A 9,967-nucleotide genomic window follows, 5' to 3' on the forward strand; every position below is an offset into this window, starting at 1 on the left:
CCGGAGGGGCGCTGCAGCCGCCATTGTGTGTGGCGGGCGAACCCGGCCGTCGCCGTCGTACTGCTTTTCAGCCTTCGTTACTGGGCCATGAGTTACGAATTCGGCCCCCAGATTTCGGCTATATCCTCCGACGGCTATTTTTGCCTGAGTCGGACATTTGGGATCTGTTTTGTGCGTCGGATCAGGATCAGCTCTCCGGAGCTGTGGAGGAACTCGTCCTATTCGGCCAAGTTGTTGGCCACGCCCCTAGGTCTTCTTTTCTTGACACAGAAGCAAGTACCTCTGGATAATTTCCCTCACACTATGATTGAGGTAGTAGATATAATAACCTCTAAAGCCTATGACACACCAAAAAGGCCTGAGGAGGTTTAAAGACCTGCAGGGGGGATCTTCCCTCGTAACAAATATGGCAATACAAACACGCCACCCTGGGTCGGACTAGTAACAGCAGAGTGCAAGGGGGTCCCTTTTTAAAGTACGAATTCCCTCACCCACCCATAGGTGGCATGCTTCATCATCGGGAATCTCCTCGCACTGTCAACCTGGTCGCAGTGTCAGCTACAACCCCCTCACTGTGAGGTAGGAGCTCAGGGATGTTTTGTTTGTGATGATAAAGAGGTATATTAAAACCTTCAGATGAGCTGAGCGAGGAGGGAATATGTGAAGAGAGTGACAGTGCAAATAAAACGGACTACCTTGAGTGTTAAAGATTACTTTTAATAAGGCACCCAGGGGTCAGGATTAAAAACGATATATGTGGGCCATGGCATTAAAATTCATCCTAATATGGTCTCAAAGTGGTCAATTGGTCGACATGTTTCAGCCTAAATGCCCTCCATAGGTGTGCTGTGGCTTTCTTCAGGACCAGGTGAGATGTGAGACAGTGTGAGTGTGTGAATCTAGCCACCAATCCAAGTGTGGTGGTGGGAAAAAGAATACAACTAACTGGTGGGTTGGTGCATCAATCGAAAAGTTCTGCTGTTCAGCGGTGTCCCCATATAGTCGGGAGCGCAAATGGCTAACTCACCCGTGGCGCACAACTCAAGGTGGCTTCCCAAATGTTCGTGCAGGAACCGGTGATGAGGATCTATTCTGAAGAGTTTGGAACCCATCTCGAGTGTGTGCCGAGGGTGAGCAAGCCATTGACGCTCCAGACAATACGGGGACGATGCTGAACAGGCCCTAGAACCCACTCCGCTCTGCTTGTTGCAGTACCACATGGTGGTAGTGTTATCTGTGAGAACCTATACCTGTTCTCCCTTGATTAACGGAAGGAAGGCTTTTAGTTCGAAGTTATGTTATGTTATGTTATGTTACTGGGGGTTTTGTAAAGCGCTCAGCTGCTCAAGAGAGCGTCCCGGCGCTATAGATCATCACACAAACACCAGCAGCTAACAAGACAGCCAGACGGCACTAAAAATCCACAAAAACAACTTACAGGGCAAAGAGATAAGTTTTAAGTCCCTTTCTAAAAGCAGATAAATTGGAGCACGTTCGCAACGTCAGGGGCAGAGTGTTCCAAAGACGGGGGGCAAGGTAACTAAAGGAGCGACCTCCACAACGAACACATCTCACTGCCGGCATGATGGCATTGGCCAGGGCAGCCGACCTCAAGGGTCTAGATAGAAGATAGAAGTTGACCCTTCTCTGCAAATAGCCAGCGCCGAAATTGTGAAGCGCCTTAAAAGCTGTGGTTAAGGTCTTAAAGGAGATGCGCTTACGAATCGGCAGCCAATGCAGAGTCACAAGGAGGTTGCTCGCCCTGGCTCTTCTGGTAAGACCAAAGATTGCCCTGGCTGCCGAATTTTGGACTATCTGCAGGCGGGTCAGCAGATATTCAGGAAGACCCAGATAAAGGATGTTGGCATAGTCTAGGCGTGACCCTATCAGGGCCTGCACCGTAATCTTCTTGTGCTCCAGAGATAGGTACGGCAGAAACTTTCTCAACATCCTTAAGATGGCAAAGCACTTCCCCGTCAGGCCAGCTACCTGGGCCTTGAAGGAGAGGGTGTTATCGACCAACATGCCCAGATTCTTAGCTGTAACAGAATCGCTGGCAGGGGGGAACATGGCCGAAGGCCACCAGTGCTTCCATCTCGGTTCGGCCGGACAACCAAAAAACAATATCTCGGATTTGTCTGAGTTGCATTTGAGGCCGCTTTTCCCAAACCAATCAAACACAAACTCCAGACACTTCCGGATGGCCGCTCCGTCGAAATCACAGCCCCTGTCACAAGTGAACAGGAGCTGTGTATCGTCCGCATAAGACACGATCTGAGCCCCTAGCTCCTCCACCCGTGCCGCCAAAGGTGTCATAAAAATGTTAAAAAGGGAGGGGCTGAGTATGGAGCCCTGCGGGACCCCCACCTCAAGCTGCGGCATAGGGGTGGAGAAAGGGGGGGCCCAGATCGTTTGTCTGCGGTCGGCCAGGAAAGATTGAAACCATTCGAACACCGTTCCCCTCAGGCCAATCTCCCAGAGTCTTGTCAGGAGAAGGTCGTGGGGAACGGTGTCGAAGGCCGCCGACAAATCAAGCATGATGAGCAAGGCCTTTCCACCCCTGTCGAGAGTTTCCTTCACAGCCTCGGTCACCTCGAGTAGAGCGGTTTCTGTACTCAGGTTAGATCTAAACCCAGACTGAGACTGATGTAATAAGGAATTAACCTCTAGAAAGTTGGTTAAGGTGGTGTGTACATGCTTTTCCGCTATTTTGGCCAAAGCGGGCAGCAACGAGATTGGCCTGTAGTTGGAATGCAATTTGGCATCTGCATTCGGCTTTTTAATAAGGGGAAGGACTTGGGCCTGCTTCCAAGATGAGGGGACTTTTCCCGAGCTCAGAGATTAATTAATAATAGGATTAATGGTAGAGTTAAGAGCAGGCGCCAAGGTCGCAAGACACTTGGCGGGGCAAGGGTCCAGTGGAGAGCCAGATTTCAAGTTGGACAAGAGGTCAAGCGAGGCCTGAAGCTCTAAAGTAGGGAAGCAGTCAAGGATAGGGGTGTCCGTGTCCGATGCAGATGAGTGTATCCAGGGATTAAGAGAGCCGTCGGCCACAGAGCCAAAATCCGAGATGTTATGGGCTCCTTGCAAGGCCGACTGGATGGTACGGATTTTATTAGTGAAAAAGGCTGCAAGCTCCGTGATCCATGGTTCTGAGAAGACAGACATAGGAGTACAGCAGGAGGGAGAGATAAATTCTTTAACAATCTTAAAGATCTCTTTGCAGGAGTTATCTGCTTCCTCAATCCTTTTAGCTAAAAAGGATTTTTTCTCTGCAGTAATCTCCCTATGATATTCCCTCACTGCTTCTCTATAAGACTGCTTAGCAGATGTATCATACTGCCTCCGCCAAATTCTCTCCAGCCTCTTGCAGTGCCTTCTCTTGCCAGCCAATGTAACAGAGAACCACGGAGCCGACGCTCTTGCCAGTTCTGATCTAACCTGGCGAGGTGGTGCCAAGGCTTCCAGACGTGCGGTGAGCCAGTTCTGAAAACACACTACATCGTCCTCCAACCTGCCTGTGAGAACACAAGGATAGGTTTCTAAGGCCCGGGTAAGCATGGCTGGGGTGACTTTGTGAAAGGCTCTAGGCATACGTGCTGTTTGCCGCTGCACATTGCGAGCGGCCGCTAGATGATGTACTATCACGAAGTCCGCTAGGAAATGATCCGACCAGAGGACTGGGGCAAGGGAGGAGAGGGACACCGGAACGGTCGAGAAAATTTGATCTAAAATGTGCCCTTTCTCGTGTGTAGGTGCCTGCAAGTGCATATGAAATCCCACCGAGGATGTCATATCCAGGAATTTTTGCACTTCAGGATCCTCGCCCTTATCCATGTGGATGTTAAAATCCCCTAGGATTAGGCAGTGTTTTGCCCTGAGACTGAGTGTGGAAATAATCGATAACAAATCCTCGGTAAAAGAGCCGAGAGGGCCAGGAGATCTATAAAGCAAGATCCCCAAGCAGGATTGATGGGGGGAGAGGGCCAAGGAAAAGGCAAGGGTCTCACTTGAGAATCCTGTAGATCATATCTAGCATGGTGCAGAAGCACCACACTGGTACCGACTGCATTACATAGTCAGTCGGTAATGTCCAGGTGTGCTGTGGCTTTCTTCAGGACCAGGTGAGATGTGAGACAGTGTGAGTGTGTGAATCTAGCCACCAATCCAAGTGTGGTGGTGGGAAAAAGAATACAACTAACTGGTGGGTTGGTGCATCAATCGAAAAGTTCTGCTGTTCAGCGGTGTCCCCATATAGTCGGGAGCGCAAATGGCTAACTCACCCGTGGCGCACAACTCAAGGTGGCTTCCCAAATGTTCGTGCAGGAACCGGTGATGAGGATCTATTCTGAAGAGTTTGGAACCCATCTCGAGTGTGTGCCGAGGGTGAGCGCCTTGAGACCCTCCGGGTGAGTAGTGCGCTATACAAATGTCTTGATTGATTGATTGATTGAGCAAGCCATTTACGCTCCAGACAATACGGGGACGATGCTGATCAGGCCCTAGAACCCACTCCGCTCTGCTTGTTGCAGTACCACATGGTGGTAGTGTTATCTGTGAGAACCTATACCTGTTCTCCCTTGATTGACGGAAGGAAGGCTTTTAGTTCCAAGTGAATCACATGCAACTCAAACAGGATATGAAAGGGGTTCCCACCGGAGACCAGAGACCTCTGATCTCTAGCACTCCCAGATGACTTCCCCAGCCAGCAACAATGTATCCATCATAACTGTTATTTCTGGGTCGGGCAGAGAGAGGGGTCTGCCACTATTACAATTGCGGACCAGAAACCACCACTTTAGATCATTTGCAGTATCCTCTGATGCCTGGAACGAATCCAAGAGGGATCTGTAGTGCTGAACCTAGTGAGACGTCAGGTCTCACTGCAGATGCCGCCTTTGCCATCTGCAATCCTCCACTAGCAGGATGTAGGACCTCAAGAATCCTCAGACCTACTGTCACTGAGACTCAGGTTAAAAATTTAAACATGGGGATCATAGCATGAAAGCCCTGGTCTTGTTGAGGTGGGGGGGAGGCTCAAAACAGCACGGTGTAAATGATGGCTCCAATGAAAGGGGTCCTGCATTACGGAGGCAAGAGTGACTGGTGCATTGATGTAGAATCCCAGCAAGAGATCGGCCATAATCTGGTGTGGTCCATGACTGTTTGAGGCAAGCTCGCCTTCAGTAAACTGTCATCAGCGACCACCACCGTTACTTTCAAGAACACAACCAAGGGGCACTGGTAGGGTTGAAAGGGAGCACCGAGAACCAATAGTGTTCGTTGCCAAATAGGAACAGCAGGTAGCGACTGTGGGACTGTGGGATAGTGGAATGGAAATAGGAGTCCTGCAGACCCTATGCCACTATTCAGTCGTCTGGATCCAGTGCAGACAGAACTTGGGCCAGAGTCAGAATGCTGATCTTGCCCTTCTGTGGAAGACATTCAGTGGGTGGAGGTCTATAATAGGATGAAGTGCACAGTCTTTTGGCACTAGAAAGTAATAGGAGTAGCAACCAGTCCTTACGTCTGATGCTGGCAACCTTGCTGTAGCTTCCTTTTCCAAGAGAGCTTGAACTTCATGTAGGATAATGAACAAGTGAAGCCATTGTGATGTAGTTGACATGCTCGGAGGGGTGTAAAGGAAGGGTAGAGTGCAGCCATGTTGAAGAACTCGAAGCACCCAATTGTCCCATCTATTGCTTTGCCACCTGTGGAGCTAATAACTTATCTGCCTCCAACCAGGTGATAGCGTCCCACTGAGGGTAAACTAAAGGTTGATTTGCAGTGGCTGGTGGGGGGAAGGAGGGAAAGGGTAACTGATTGGGTAGTTTGTTGTCCATGGGGACCTGGATGTTGTCGGCCCCATCCTCGACCTCTGTCTCGAAAGGCTTGGAGGTCCATTGTTGTTGAGGGAAGGTCTGCTGAAAACCTTTCCAAAGCACCATGAAAGGTGGTAGCCATACTGCTGGGGAACGTGCAGGGCTCTGCTGAGGGAGCCTGCTATCACTTTCCTCTCTTTGAACTGCTTCAGTGCTGAATCTGCCTGTCTTCAAAGAGATGGTTGCTATCAAAGGGCATGCCCATGAGTGATTGTCGTACCTCACTTGAGAATCCTGTAGATCATATCTAGCATGGTGCAGAAGCACCACACTGGTACCGACTGCATTACATAGTCAGTCGGTAATGTCCAGCCCGACATATTTCGCTGCATCTTGGCCATCTTGAATGATTTGTTGTAGTTTGGCACAAAGGCTTTTGTCGGACTGCTGATAAAATATCAGCCACCATGTACCACAATGCATTTGAATATTGTCATAGTAATCAACTTGAATTGCCGGACCTCGGCACAATGCAGGCAGATTAGAACAGGCATCTTCCAAATGCCTCTAAGTATTTCAACACTCTGTATGACAGAGTGAACAGGAATGCATTTGGGTTCAGCCTACTGATGGAAGCCTGAACTAAAAGACCATCAGGAGTTGGGTGCTGCTGGAGGAAAGGTGGGTCTCCTGGAGCTGGTCTGTGTCTCTTGGCTATTTGGCCATTTGGCACAGATGCCTGACAGGAGGGAAAGATCCTTGCTTCATCCAAGCGCCCAGGAGTGTGTCCGTGAGAGTCTCATTTAAGGGTAGGAGTGGCTCTGTTGAAGTCTGCCCTGGTTTCAAAACCTCTCTGAGAACACAAGGAAGTGTTTTCCCTTTTACTGAGGACAACTGTAAGTTAAGGGCTTCCGCTGCCCACACAATCAAAATAAACAGATTTCTCTGTAGTGAACTAGGCTTATCATGGAGGTCAGTGCCAGGAGATGTGTCAAAACTACTGGCATCCAAGAGGTCCAAAAACAGGATTTTGTCATCATAGAATTAGGATTCATCATTCCCGTCATCATGTGGATTAGGATCAGAAAAATTAAAAATACTGTGTTAAAAGAAGCTTTCTATCTGAATCCAAGGAGGATACAACTTTGCTCTACTCTTCACTTCCCAGACTGATAGAGCTATTGAATTCTTCATCAGTCATCAATGCTCTTCGAACCGGTGTGGGTCTCTATTCCATTTGAGGAGTCTGGGTAGGCGTCGGCAAGGAGTCGTGTGGACCCTAGATGTGGTCAGGAGGTGTCACAGAGATTTTGCTGGTATGCAGTACCTTGCCTTGGGGTGACAGGATGTCTCTCTACAACATCAGTACCTGGCAGCCCAAATCTGGGCTAGCTCACAGTACCTCACCTCAACTCCTAACCTTCCTAGGGTAGAAGGTGAGTTTGGCAAACCTAGAACATGAACTTCTAGTTCCCAAGGGAACCATGGAAACAGATCATCACCTTTCGTATCTCACTCATGCATGCCCTTAGCAAACAAAGGAAAAGCACGATTAAAGTTTACAGTACATTTATTGAAAGAATATATGACATTATGACGCATACTTTTACATCGCAGTTTTTACAATGCAACTTCCATTACAACACATATTTTTACAAAACAAGCCATTACAATGCATGTTCATAGAGATATATAGAAACTACTATTACAGGGCAAACCATAACTACGCATAATAAGTCTCCAATGTTAAAGTATAACTAATGATACCTTTTTTTTTAATCCACCATCTGCGACGGGATGAAAGGAAAACACGGGTATTGGGTGGGGGAGTATATTAATACCCATGAATAAATGTTAATACTTGTGTATTCATTTTAATAACTGTGTATTAACAAAAATAGATTTTTTTCAAATTGTGTACTCTTTTTTAACCAAAATATATCTGACATTTATGTGTATATACAATTCATAAAAAAACACTGTACAGACCATGAAAAATGCAACAATTACATAAAACGCATACAAAGCAGAGAAAACAGGTGTCCTTTCACTATTTGGATTACAGCAGCCGAGCCATCATCTACTCAAAATGGCTGAAACGGAACATTCAAACCGACATTTCACACACCACATAATAAATGTACATTCTGTCAGGTTCTGATTCACATGAAAAAATAGTTTTCAAAACAGGTTTCCTTTTACATTTTGGTTTTCTTCTAAAAAATGTGTAAATAAAGTCGACCACCATTTTGTGCTCAGTGGTGCTCTGTCCTGCCTTCCCTGGTGACCACACGCAGTTGCAGTAGGCAGAGACAACTGAGACTTTGCAGTTCAAACACTGCCATATATTGACTGAAGTGTAAGTTCAAAACGAAACACCTTCATAACGAAAATAATTTAATGATATACCTAAAATATTTTTTTCATTTATTCACAGAACTTGAAAAACAGCCCCAGCACTACAAAACATATTTCCTATCAGCAGTAAGTGAATTTCAAACCACATCTGATTTTAATTTAAAACCCAAAGTCGGTAATTACTATTTAAATCGTTTTAACATTTTTGCAGAGATTGACCATACACATACAACAATCAAGTTTTGACAATACATTCCTTTGCATAATCATCTGTAAGTACACTGTAAAATTTATTTTGTACCTATAAATTAATGTTTACCTTTAAATAATTAAAATAAAATTGTGATGCTGCTGCTCAGTACTATAAAGCAAAATTTATATAGAAACTCTACTGGGTACTTGCCTCAGGGATGGTGCTGGGCAGTATAGGGGGTCAAAATTACTATTCTTACACCGCCTGAAACTTGCCTCAGGGAAGATGCAGGTCACTGGTAGGGGTCAAAATTACTATTCTAACTCCACAGTGCGCTTGACTCAGGGAAGGTGCTGGACAGTGTTGGCGGACTACATTACTATCCTAACTCCCGGTGTTTGTCTCAGGGAAGGTTCTAGGCCGTGGTGGGAGGACAAAATTACTATTCTAACTCCGCCAGGTGTTTGTCTAAGAGAAGGTGCGGTACAGTGATGGGTGTCCAAATGACTATTCTAGCTCCACCAGGTTTTTGACTCAGGGAAAGTGCTGGCCAGCAGGGGGGGGGGTCAAATTTTCTATTCTATCTATGCTGGAAGTTTGTCTCATGGAAGGTGCTGGACACTGGTGGGAGGGCAAAGTACTATTCTTACTCTGCCGTGTGGTGGCCTTCAGGAAGGTGCTGGACAGTGTTGGGGCACAAACTAACTGATCTAATTCCAATGTCTGCTTACCTCAGAGAGGTTCTTGATTAATCCTGGGGGGTCAAAATGACTATTATAGCCACCGCATGATTACCCCCAATAAAGGTGCTGGTCTGCTGTTAGTTTAAGGAAATGTAATCATTTTACAGTTAAACATACAGTAATTATATTTTTTTCTCTCAATTATTAAAATAACCATCAAAAAGCATACAGGCCGAGCCATCAGCTGGACGACAAAGCCTATTCAGCTGCACGTGCTCCTGAAGCAAAACACCATCTAAGGTAACATTTTTGCAAAACCTATTGGTAAAGTCAATAATAATCAAATCCTTTCTCTTCAGTACCCCAAATGCAAAAGAAACAACAATCAGTTTGTAAATACTTCAAGAAAATACAATTGATAAAAAAGCTTAAAGTAACAATCACTTCCAAAAACCTCAATTAATGCAAACTTTTCTTTTCAGACCTACACAACAACAACAATAAACAACACAATCAAGCAAACCTTATCACCTAGAAATAAACCAATAGCACCTAAAGGACAAGCAATCAGACAAAAGAACCTGATCAAGGTAAAGCTAAACATATTAAGAAACTGAAATTAGCTCTCTTTCTTTTCACAGGAGTCTGCAATAAACCATAGTACCAAATCATAGGTAGCATATTCATAGTCAAAAAATAGATTAAACACCATATTCTTTAAATAGTCAACAGGCAGTTCCAGAAATATTAACCTTCTTTTGCAGGTTATAAACAATAAAAACCTGCTAATAAAATAAACATTTGCTTTTTTCTCTTTGTGTTTCTAAGCGGAAGAGAGGCTTCTCACATCATGTCCAATAGAGGCAACAGATTATTAAAGTATGGTGGCTATATTTATTGTAAGGAGAGAT

The sequence above is a fragment of the Lissotriton helveticus genome, chromosome 1_1, assembly GCF_964261635.1.
Source record: "Lissotriton helveticus chromosome 1_1, aLisHel1.1, whole genome shotgun sequence".
In the NCBI taxonomy this organism is placed as follows: domain Eukaryota; kingdom Metazoa; phylum Chordata; class Amphibia; order Caudata; family Salamandridae; genus Lissotriton; species Lissotriton helveticus.